At 43.3% G+C, this 12,476-nt stretch overlaps 2 non-coding genes across 2 annotated transcripts; both read left to right on the top strand.

Moving 5' to 3' along the window:
- The first annotated feature begins 2,178 nt into the window (after nucleotides 1-2,178).
- Trnas-cga (transfer RNA serine (anticodon CGA)) lies at nucleotides 2,179-2,253 on the top strand. Its single transcript has one exon. It is a non-coding gene; the product is annotated as a tRNA-Ser (tRNA).
- Nucleotides 2,254-3,081: 828 nt separating this feature from the next.
- Nucleotides 3,082-3,156, top strand: Trnas-cga (transfer RNA serine (anticodon CGA)). The gene has a single exon. It is a non-coding gene; the product is annotated as a tRNA-Ser (tRNA).
- The last annotated feature ends 9,320 nt before the right edge of the window (nucleotides 3,157-12,476 follow it).

Genomic DNA, 12,476 nt, shown 5'->3' with positions numbered 1-12,476 from the left:
AACGATTCTCTTCAGTCGTCGTTGGTCCAGCTCTTGCACGATCTTCTTCCTGTGGCAGTGATGTCGCAGATTTGATGTTTTATGGGACTCATGGTATTCACGGTACACTATAAAATGGTCCTACGGGAAAATCCCCACTTCAGAAAATGGTTCAATTGGCTCTGAGCACTATGGGACTTAACTTCTGAGGTCATCAGTCCCCCAGAACTTAGAACTAGTTAAACCTAACTATCCTAAGGACATCATACACATCCATGCCCGAGGCACGAGTCGAACCTGAGACCGTTGCGGTCGCGCGGTTCCAGACTGTAGCGCCTAGAACCGCTCGGCCATCCCGGCCGGCCTCCCCACTTCAACGCTACCTCGGAGGCGCTGCGTCCCATCGTTCGTGCATCGACTATAACACCACATTCAGATTACCTTCAATCTTGATAACGTGGCATTGTAGCAGCAGTAACCGATCTAACAACTGCGCCAGACACTTGTTTTTATTTATATAGTGCTTGACGGCTGCAGCATCATGTTCTGCTTGTTTTCATATCTCTGCATTTGAATACGCATGTCTATACTAGTTTCTTTGGCGCTTGAGTTTATAATTGTGTTTGTGAAAGATATGGAAGAGCATTTCAAACATTTAAGAGAGAGTTTTAAGAGGCTACACGTGTCACACCTGCCACTCAGAGTAGAAAAGAACTGCTCTGCGCTACAGCAGGTTCATTACATAGAACGTGTAATTAGCAATGATAGCGTTACACGTGTATTCTTAACTGATAAAGGCTGTAAAATGTTTTCCAACTTTTCAGATCGGAAAAAGAGATTCAGTCATTTAGAGGGTTAGCAAATTAACATAAGACGTTTGCAGAAATAGAATAGCTGCTTACACATTTATTGAAAAAAGGAAAAAGTGCCACGGGATGTCATAATGTGAAGATACATTTGAAAAATTAAATGAGCAGTAGACGCCTAGGTAAGTATCGTCCTTTGCGAATTATGGAAAGGGAATTGACACTACATTGTGCCATAAATAAACCTGTACTGGCCGTCTTTTAAGCCAGGAAGTAAAAGGACTTGAATGTCGAGTCACCTACATATCGTGTCAACAAAATAAAAAGTGTGGAACGATTCTCTCATAGAGCAGGAAATGGTGGGTCTCATTTTTTGCATGGTATACTTCCGTTGTTATCTATATGGTGAAACCTTTAGGACAATTCCCAGAATGAGATTTTCACTCTGCAGCGGAGTGTGCGCTGATATGAAACTTCCTGGCAGATTAAAACTGTGTGCCCGACCGAGACTCGAACTCGGGACCTTTGCCTTTCGCCGGCAAGTGCTCTACCAACTGAGCTACCGAAGCACGACTCACGCCCGGTACTCACAGCTTTACTTCTGCCAGTACCTCGTCTCCTACCTTCCAAACTTTACAGAAGCTCTCCTGCGAACCTTGCAGAACTAGCACTCCTGAAAGAAAGGATATTGCGGAGACATGGCTTAGCCACAGCCTGGGGGATGTTTCCAGAATGAGATTTTCACTCTGCAGCGGAGTGTGCGCTGATATGTGAGTACCGGGCGTGAGTCGTGCTTCGGTAGCTCAGTTGGTAGAGCACTTGCCCGCGAAAGGCAAAGGTCCCGAGTTCGAGTCTCGGTCGGGCACACAGTTTTAATCTGCCAGGAAGTTTCATATCAGCGCTCACTCCGCTGCAGAGTGAAAATCTCATTCTGGAAACATCCCCCAGGCTGTGGCTAAGCCATGTCTCCGCAATATCCTTTCTTTCAGGAGTGCTAGTTCTGCAAGGTTCGCAGGAGAGCTTCTGTAAAGTTTGGAAGGTAGGAGACGAGGTACTGGCAGAAGTAAAGCTGTGAGTACCGGGCGTGAGTCGTGCTTCGGTAGCTCAGTTTGTAGAGCACTTGCCCGCGAAAGGCAAAGGTCCCGAGTTGGAGTCTCGGTCGGGCACACAGTTTTAATCTGCCAGGAAGTTTCATATCAGCGCACACTCCGCTGCAGAGTGAAAATCTCATTCTGGAAACATCCCCCAGGCTGTGGCTAAGCCATGTCTCCGCAATATCCTTTCTTTCAGGAGTGCTAGTTCTGCAAGGTTCGCAGGAGAGCTTCTGTAAAGTTTGGAAGGTAGGAGACGAGGTACTGGCAGAAGTAAAGCTGTGAGTACCGGGCGTGAGTCGTGCTTCGGTAGCTCAGTTGGTAGAGCAGTTGCCCGCGAAAGGCAAAGGTCCCGAGTTCGAGTCTCGGTCGGGCACACAGTTTTAATCTGCCAGGAAGTTTCATATCAGCGCACACTCCGCTGCAGAGTGAAAATCTCATTCTGGAAACATCCCCCAGGCTGTGGCTAAGCCATGTCTCCGCAATATCCTTTCTTTCAGGAGTGCTAGTTCTGCAAGGTTCGCAGGAGAGCTTCTGTAAAGTTTGGAAGGTAGGAAACGAGGTACTGGCAGAAGTAAAGCTGTGAGTACCGGGCGTGAGTCGTGCTTCGGTAGCTCAGTTTGTAGAGCACTTGCCCGCGAAAGGCAAAGGTCCCGAGTTCGAGTCTCGGTCGGGCACACAGTTTTAATCTGCCAGGAAGTTTCATATCAGCGCTCACTCCGCTGCAGAGTGAAAATCTCATTCTGGAAACATCCCCCAGGCTGTGGCTAAGCCATGTCTCCGCAATATCCTTTCTTTCAGGAGTGCTAGTTCTGCAAGGTTCGCAGGAGAGCTTCTGTAAAGTTTGGAAGGTAGGAGACGAGGTACTGGCAGAAGTAAAGCTGTGAGTACCGGGCGTGAGTCGTGCTTCGGTAGCTCAGTTTGTAGAGCACTTGCCCGCGAAAGGCAAAGGTCCCGAGTTCGAGTCTCGGTCGGGCACACAGTTTTAATCTGCCAGGAAGTTTCATATCAGCGCACACTCCGCTGCAGAGTGAAAATCTCATTCTGGAAACATCCCCCAGGCTGTGGCTAAGCCATGTCTCCGCAATATCCTTTCTTTCAGGAGTGCTAGCTCTTCAAGGTTCGCAGGAGAGCTTCTGTAAAGTTTGGAAGGTAGGAGACGAGGTACTGGCAGAAGTAAAGCTGTGAGTACCGGGCGTGAGTCGTGCTTCGGTAGCTCAGTTGGTAGAGCAGTTGCCCGCGAAAGGCAAAGGTCCCGAGTTCGAGTCTCGGTCGGGCACACAGTTTTAATCTGCCAGGAAGTTTCATATCAGCGCACACTCCGCTGCAGAGTGAAAATCTCATTCTGGAAACATCCCCCAGGCTGTGGCTAAGCCATGCCTCCGCAATATCCTTTCTTTCAGGAGTGCTAGTTCTGCAAGGTTCGCAGGAGAGCTTCTGTAAAGTTTGGAAGGTAGGAGACGAGGTACTGGCAGAAGTAAAGCTGTGAGTACCGGGCGTGAGTCGTGCTTCGGTAGCTCAGTTTGTAGAGCACTTGCCCGCGAAAGGCAAAGGTCCCGAGTTCGAGTCTCGGTCGGGCACACAGTTTTAATCTGCCAGGAAGTTTCATATCAGCGCACACTCCGCTGCAGAGTGAAAATCTCATTCTGGAAACATCCCCCAGGCTGTGGCTAAGCCATGTCTTCGCAATATCCTTTCTTTCAGGAGTGCTAGTTCTGCAAGGTTCGCAGGAGAGCTTCTGTAAAGTTTGGAAGGTAGGAGACGAGGTACTGGCAGAAGTAAAGCTGTGAGTACCGGGCGTGTGTCGTGCTTCGGTAGCTCAGTTGGTAGAGCACTTGCCCGCGAAAGGCAAAGGTCCCGAGTTGGAGTCTCGGTCGGGCACACAGTTTTAATCTGCCAGGAAGTTTCATATCAGCGCACACTCCGCTGCAGAGTGAAAATCTCATTCTGGAAACATCCCCCAGGCTGTGGCTAAGCCATGTCTTCGCAATATCCTTTCTTTCAGGAGTGCTAGTTCTGCAAGGTTCGCAGGAGAGCTTCTGTAAAGTTTGGAAGGTAGGAGACGAGGTACTGGCAGAAGTAAAGCTGTGAGTACCGGGCGTGAGTCGTGCTTCGGTAGCTCAGTTGGTAGAGTACTTGCCCGCGAAAGGCAAAGGTCCCGAGTTGGAGTCTCGGTCGGGCACACAGTTTTAATCTGCCAGGAAGTTTCATATCAGCGCACACTCCGCTGCAGAGTGAAAATCTCATTCTGGAAACATCCCCCAGGCTGTGGCTAAGCCATGTCTCCGCAATATCCTTTCTTTCAGGAGTGCTAGTTCTGCAAGGTTCGCAGGAGAGCTTCTGTAAAGTTTGGAAGGTAGGAGACGAGGTACTGGCAGAAGTAAAGCTGTGAGTACCGGGCGTGAGTCGTGCTTCGGTAGCTCAGTCTTTAGGACAATACTGGATCATTCAGAATTGAAATTTTCATAGAGGTTAAACGACTTCTCAAGTAAATTAATGTAGTGGGTACTCAAATTAAGTGACTTTGATTTCGAAGTAATTCACAAATCTGGTAAAAATCCCTTAGCAGGGATGTAGCTGTATTACAAAGAGGAGGTCGCACCATTGTGGAGTTCCAAAGAATGCTAGATGCTGATAAGGACAGCAAACTATTGGGAATACAACCACAGTTCACTGCGCACTACAATGTGTTATCAAGGCAATAAACCTTGGACCACATGTTTTAATTCCAGTCACACTGTAGGCAGATACCGTAAATCAGCTATTTGATCGTGATTATCTGGCCATATTGTCAAATAACTTTAGAAAGTCATGTATCTGAGCATTACTGGTGACCTATACATAGACAGGATGCGGAACAATATGTGAATAATAGTGCAGCATGTACACAACTGATTCAATTGAGCTATTACACTCCAAAGGTTTCCAGAAGCTGGTGGACCTATTGAAATGGTTGGTATGGATATTCTTGGATCTTTTTCGCAAACACCAGTGGGAAACTACTGTATTCTGACCATAAAAGGTTAGAAAGGATGGTAAAGGGGAGGTACTAATGACATCAGGCGCATCGGGACTTTCTGTATAATCACTAGCTGTGAATGAAAATGCAATCCTTAGCGGTATTCGAACCTAGGATCTCCTTATTACTAGGCAGTGACTAGAAATCCAAAATGGAAACATATCTACGTATAACACACTAAGACTGAGCATGATTAACGGCAATGGAACAGATACAATTCGCACATAAATGGACATACAGAGGACGTTGTATCAAGTACTTCATCTTCTCTTTTCTCTTTATTTTTCTTTAGGCGCTGGATGGAAACAGGGAAGTTCCAGAGTGGGCTGTACGCAAGCGTCAGCGAGAGCTGCCTCACCACAAACAAACATATGACCAACTAGGGCGATACTAATAGCAGTAGTGCTGACTGAAAGGTGCAAGGGCCCTACTGCTCCAAACAATTCAGTCCACAGAAACTGGTATCAACACACCTCCAAAATAAACAAATATATATACAGCTGTTAGCAAAATAACGCAAATTTCGTAACTAACGGCAAGAATGAGGCCAGTACACCCTAGGCCAAATTTAGAATTGAGGACCATACTATAGAACATACTAATGAGGCATAGCCAGTTAAAATTTAGCTTAGAAAGGCAGACATTTAAAACACCAACCAGAAATTACTGCTCTTAAATCAACAGAAAACAATTAAAATCCAATGTTAAAAGACAATGAGACAAGCTTGACTAAAGGACACTGACAAAACCTGAGAACCTAGTTCATGTTGCCCAGCGAAACCTTACAACACACTTCTGATAAAGTCCAAGCCATTACGATGGAACAGACACCCAATAGCCACAATTTGGGCAGCTAGCCCACCACCAGTGCTTGACACGCTGGGTTCACTTTACATCAGGGAACCAACGAACAAACGGCTGTTTGTGGCAGAATTCACGATAACAATCACAGCCAAAGCATACAAGCTAGACTGTACTTCAGACAAGCATAACACAACGAACATGAATGTTCTCATCCACTCTCACCTGATAGAACCGGCCAACAGAAAATCTAGGGGCAAGAAAATACCATACCAGAGGATCACACTAACAGCTGCCCTGGAAACTTTCGGACAGGTCACGCCAGACACCAACGGCACAACGCATGCGACTCGGCCATACAAGGAAGTCACTCTGGTTCTAGTTGCCCCCACTTGCAACCCGTGCAGAACGAACAACGGACGCTTTCTGGAAGAAAGAAGTGTCCACTGCTCACTGGCGTCCATTCCTCCGTCCTTACGACTCAGCCACTCCTCCCAGCTGCCCAAGACTGCCAGCAGACGGTGCTGCGGACAAAGCCAAGCGTGGTATGGAGTGATAGCGCAAAGTGTCGGCATCGAGATATCGTTCGCGTGCCACGTTGCTTAAAGGGCGAGGTTACTTTCGCACGAGTGATGCTTTCTAAATTTGTGTTGGTGTACAGAACTTTCCTCCCTAAAAGAAATTTATTATATTCGAAATGATAATATGCTCAAGAATTCCAAAAGAAAATTTCTTGGAAGATAATAGTGTATAAATTTATGGGTCCATTCTTTTACCCGTTTGGTATACGGAGTATAATTTCCTTTGTTATTTCTGCAGTTGGTTGGGGCTATCCACTGGGCGAGGAAATCGTGATAAATGTAAGATCATTTCGGAGCCAATGCGGAGGTGAACACCATGTGAAACTGAAATGGGATTACATCTCGACCTGGTGGCATTAGTTTTGAACTTTCCCAGTTCCTTTTGAAATCCAAAGATTCCGATTTATTCTTGATTTTGAGCGGTGGTGCAATGATGGTAGAACTATACGATAATCCTGGAAGAAATGTGGAATCGAAAATTATAGCTTTACTTTTGCTGTCCTCTATTACTACGCTATGGTCTCGCCGTAGCGCTCTCGCTTCCCGAGCACGGGATCCCGGGTTCGATTCCCGGCGGGGGGTCAGGAATTTTTCCTGCCTCGAGATGACTGGGTGTTGTTGTGTCGTCTTCATCATCATCATTCATTCCCATTACGGTCGGAGGAAGGCAATGGCAAACCACCTCCACTAGGACCTTGCCTAGTAAAGCGGTGCGGGTCTCCCGCATCGTTCCCCTACGCTCTGTAAACAAGCATAGGCCTTCATTTCCATTTCCATTACTACGCCAGTCTATGAGTAACATAACAGTAGCCTCTGACCTACCTTCTCAGTTAACCAGTTGGAATCTAAGTCTGTTATGGGACAATGCCAGAAAGAAAGGCCAAACTCTTTATCCGGAACGCTCGCGATAATATTATTAGTTTTGTTGAAGTAAATATTGTGAAGAATAGGGAGGAAGTATTTTATAGAAATGTGTTTGATCCGAAATTAACAGTAAAGTACTCTGACCTGCAATCATTGTGTTTTCACGGTCCTGAATAGCTGTTGTGTGGTGGTATTATCGATTAACTTAAAATTAACGCACCTAATGGTGCATCTGATATGGAAAACTGACAACTGAGAGTGCTCCTCTGGTATTTATAAAGTATATTTCAGGACTACATCAAAAATATTCAGAATTAATGTCTTCGTAAATGGATGATCAATATTGCACCGAAGTCGGACATGTATGATTCACAGTTTAATGAAATTGTAGTCATTTTTATACGTCGAGTGCAATTGGCTTCGGTCATTGGAAAGGTGTCAGAATATTATCGAGTGTATTTCTGAAACACATGGAACTTATCATTGGAAAACTCACCTTGCTGCATACAGAGTTAGCACTGTCAGCTATAACTTGTTGTGGTGCAGACAATGATTGCAACTTGGGAACTATAGACGACTGAATGAATAAAATAAAATAAACTTTGGGTCATGTTACTGTTACTATAATCGCCTGACACAAATTTCAATTCATAATTCATTGTACACGATGTTGTACTTCGTCCTTCATGATTTTTACGTAAATTTTGAAGTAAGAAGGTGAGATGTTAAGGAAGAAAGGCGAATCACAGGCGACAGCAAGACAATTATGGAAACATATATATTAAGTTGGCGCGTAAGTTCGTAGCGTTTTTGTTTTGTCTGTTGGTATTCCGGTAGCTATGGGTTTATGTATCGATTGTAATTTTTTATTTGTAGTTCACTGTTGCTATTTGAGTTTACATAATTTTGTTACTTGGACATTGTGAGTGTACTTAGGGAAGCTAGAAGATGGAGTGACAAGTGGAGAATTCTGAGTTCAATAGACGGGTGACAGCAGCGGAGACAGCCAGAAACATTTGATCCGTGTATGCGGATAATGGCATTGGATAGAGCACGGCAAGAATATGGTTTTCTCGTTTTAAGGAGGATATTTTTGATATAAGGGAGATCTTTGGGATTTGATGAAAATCGTTTAAACTCATTAATGCACAATCATACACATCACATCAGTGTACTCGATAATTGGCAAATTTGATGAAATGTGATCATCATCCGGTATTTACTTGTAATGCGAAGGTCCAAAAATAAAAAAAAAATGGTCCAAATGGCTCTGAGTACTATGGGACTTAACTTCTGAGGTCATCAGTCCCCTAGAACTTAGAACTACTTAAACCTAATTAACCTAAGGACATCACACACATCCTAGCCCGAGGCAGTGTGGCGGTTTTTGTGTATCATCAACATCGACAAGTGCAATGAATATGGATGATACGATACTCTATGGTATTCTGCGGTTTGAATTCACTTCGTCTTTTTTTTTTTTTTTTTTTAACAGTTGGATTGATTTGATTTTGTAAATGATACTGACAATATTATACACATGTATAATGCATTATTCAAACTACAACTTCTCCCGGACAATTATTTTGTTCAAATTGCACAAGAATTCCACCTGACGTAGTGTAATAATGTTGACTGTAAGCTGTGTTCATATCACTAAAATTACAGATCGTACGTCAGAGCTTTTATAATTTTTGTCTTCGATGGATTTAATTATTCTTAGCAAATTGATCATGAAAAAGAACCACAGAATACCACCCGCACACAACACAGACGTATGCTACCAGAAATATTTTTCTCCGTGATTCGTGCGTAGTTTAATTTTGGCCACATTCATCAGCAATGAAATCTTGTTCAACAATAAATACCATCAGCACTGTTCTTAGAAAATGCAGTCTGTTTCGATTAATTCTTTCTTTTATAAATGGAGTTCACTACCACCGGTGCACATTTATTTCTTACACATTGGAATATTGAAAGTTTGCAGTTTCAAGTAATTTAAATTTGCCGCTGTGATAAAAGTTAAAACGGCGGCCAACAAAAGATAGAGGATTTCTTTTTTAATTAAGATTTTCCTTTTCCCAATAAATCATTTAAATTGATGCCACCAATAAAAAAAATTATTAAATTTTTGCAAATTAGTTTAACACAAACCCATGCTATTTTCAACTCGAGGTACAGACGAAGTTGCTATATAATCGCAACTAACAATGGCTGCGCTTCTTGCAGCTATGATAAAACAATTAATACAAAATTATAATTAAAAGAGGAATTGAATTTTCAATAATTAATCATAAATAGTTTTAGCGCATTTGGCTCTATTTGTTTTACCAGCAAATGAACATAAAAGTACAATAATTTTACATTAAATGTTTTTCATTTAACAGACCTCAAATCGATTCACGTCTTGCGTCGGCGATGTACATCAGAGGAAGACGACAAAAGGGTACAAAACAAACGAAAAGAATGACATAAATTAACAAAGAATGTGAGAGAGAGAGAATCCTACAGTTCTCCACCCGATAGCGGCCGTTCACTCAGCTTTTGGGTGGCTCTAACAGTAGTGAAGTTTTTGCAATGTGGAAGGGCGTTGTTTGGCAGGATACTGGGCTACAAACTTATTAACATTTTTATGAAATACACAATCCAGTTTATGAATATACTGAAGAAGATGTGAGACCATCTGAGTAGCTACTCTCAGAAATAATTACATTCATTTCCAACAACACACCTTTTGGTAGGTATTACAAAACGTTTCGAAATGACTGAATGAAATTTTAAAAAATTATTTATAGAGAGCAACATTAAGTAAAAGGAAATCTGATAGATGCTAGGCAGAGAGATCTAATCAGATCACAAGCCTATAAAATTAACCGGCGTATTCCACATTACAAGTTTGAAAAATGGATTAAAAGTAGCTGACCGGTTATTAACATCAACCATACACTATCACGTGACTGTTTGCAGATAATTAGAAGGAAGACCAATGATTCCAAGCAAGCGGAAAGCCTGAAAACATTAAATCCAAAGTACGATACAAGTGGGAGTTGCAGAGCGAAGCAATTTCTCTACCATCCTTAAGTGTGGATAGCGATCACCACCAGAGGGATAGACATTCCCAGTAAAGGCATTTATCGTATCCAGGCCTCTTTAGCTGAACACACAAACAACACATACCTCAGGTTATCGTGTAACATACGAAACACCAACAGTCTGTAATTACAACACAAATAGACACCGTAAATACGCTTGAAAATGGCAAACGTTGCGCATGAAGTACCTGATTTCAAAATAAACAACAAAATTTAATTATGGGTGCGGCCAACGTTAGTCAAAGAGCTCGAGCACCACTGGTTTAGTTACACACATTCACAGAAACGTAACTTAAGTGAGATCATTTAAAGTATTGGTGAATGAAGATGTTCATACATCGTGATGGGTAACCAGGATGGCTAGTTGGGGCAGTCACTGCACGACACAAACATGCATGCGGTAATAAGATGCACATTATAATATCTGACAGGTAGAAGAGCAAGCTGAGAACCGCTCGACCAAGTGTTATCGTCAAGTTTACTAAGGATTAGTAAAGAACAGATACTATTCACCAGCTGCCGCTGCACCTGGTTCTAGAAACTGGCAGACAGGAACCCAACCCGGCACCACAGTAGACACAGGCCTCTTGCAAATTCAGATACCGGGAACACGTTATATTCCGTTAGCAGTCTTAACAGACCATGCCGATACTCAACCCCACCGAACCCGCAGTGACCGAAAACTCAACTTTAACAAGCGGGCCATGGATAGTGCCGGCCACGATGTCACAGCGGATACTCCAGCCGCTGTCAAAACACACCGCTCAGCCGCCGGCGACTTCTAGAGCACATTCTGGCCGCCACAGCCCTCACATGCTGGCCCCCAAAGACCTGCCTTCTACAGGCGAAAAACAGCTCTAGAAACTATTGCAGCCTGAGGGGCCAATAACGGGTGGGAACTGTGTACATGCAAACGCGCCCGCACTGCACAATTCTTCCGCTCCCACTCTTGAACAAGTGGAGGCGAGATGAGTTAACGAGATGACTCAGCCCCTGCATCCTGACTACCCATGGCCACATTGAGGTGGCTTGTGTGGAGACTGTTAACTTTTTACGAAGATGTATCTTGGATCAGGGAACTAACCGGCGAGATAGCCCAGATACATTCATACATGGGATCACCCCACAATTCAAGAACTAACAGGACACCTAAAATAAAGTTCAGTAAAATTTTAGCCCTTTGTTCGGTATTATTATGTAGGAGAAAAACTGGTATATCACGGTCAGAAGGGTATTGAACTAAGAGCATGAATATTCGCTTTGCCTGCAACCAACCAATGAAGAACAATATTAACCAATCAAGGACAATAATTACAGTGAAGATAAAATTAGGAACGATGCTTACTTTGTGGGCTGTGTGACATTATCAGTTACGTTATGTTAAGACAGATCCCTCATTTGACTTTTACAAAGACATTAACTACGAGGTGCGCATACATAATCTCTGACCAGAGTAAGAGTAGTCGACAGTGAAAGAGTGAGACATAGACAGAGGGTGAGTAAGAAGTGAAGCTCTGCAAGCAACCACGGTGGCCACAGAGAGCATACCGCTGTGAGACCAGCCGTCTGTCTGCGCATAGACACAGAGGTCAGTGTTGCTGCCTGTCTTCTGATAAGAGCTTTGTCCGTTGGTAGCAGCGCCAAAGGGCTACATTACGGTACATCAATGTGGAATGCATCCGCCATGAATTATGAACACTGAAACTGGTGAGCGACTGCGTTGCTTACGTAAACGGTATGGAGTCTTGGGTAAACTCAAGAGCCGTTGTGAAGATTTAAAGCAAGGGTACCGATGTTATGACACCGCAGTAGGAAATGTTTACGTTTTGAGAACATAAATGAATTGTATTACGTACGTGTGTCCGTACATGAGTAACTATCTGCCAACGAATTAGTGTGCGCTGTGCAATTACAATTAAAACTAGTAGTCAGAGTATTTGCTCCTAACTTAGAGTCTTATTCAGTAATACACGTCGTCATCGTTAAGACGAGGGAGAAACGGTACTAGAAATGTTGGAAACGTGACTGGTCGAAAAGTGAGAAGAAATATTAAGAAGTCAGAATAATTTTTTATTACATAGCTTAAGCTTAAAGGTTAGTAAATATGTACATGAAAATTGCCATTTCGTACAAGACTGATAATAACAAAAGTCCTTATTGAACATTCTGCAATATAGTAACAGTAACTGCTTTTGTATTAAGCTCATTTGTTTAAAGATAGCTTAAAACTGTTTTTTTTTAAA

Source organism: Schistocerca nitens, chromosome 5, assembly GCF_023898315.1.
Source record: "Schistocerca nitens isolate TAMUIC-IGC-003100 chromosome 5, iqSchNite1.1, whole genome shotgun sequence".
Lineage (NCBI taxonomy): Eukaryota > Metazoa > Arthropoda > Insecta > Orthoptera > Acrididae > Schistocerca > Schistocerca nitens.
The sequence above is the reverse complement of the archived record's forward strand: the minus strand, read 5'-3'. Positions and strand labels throughout refer to the sequence as shown.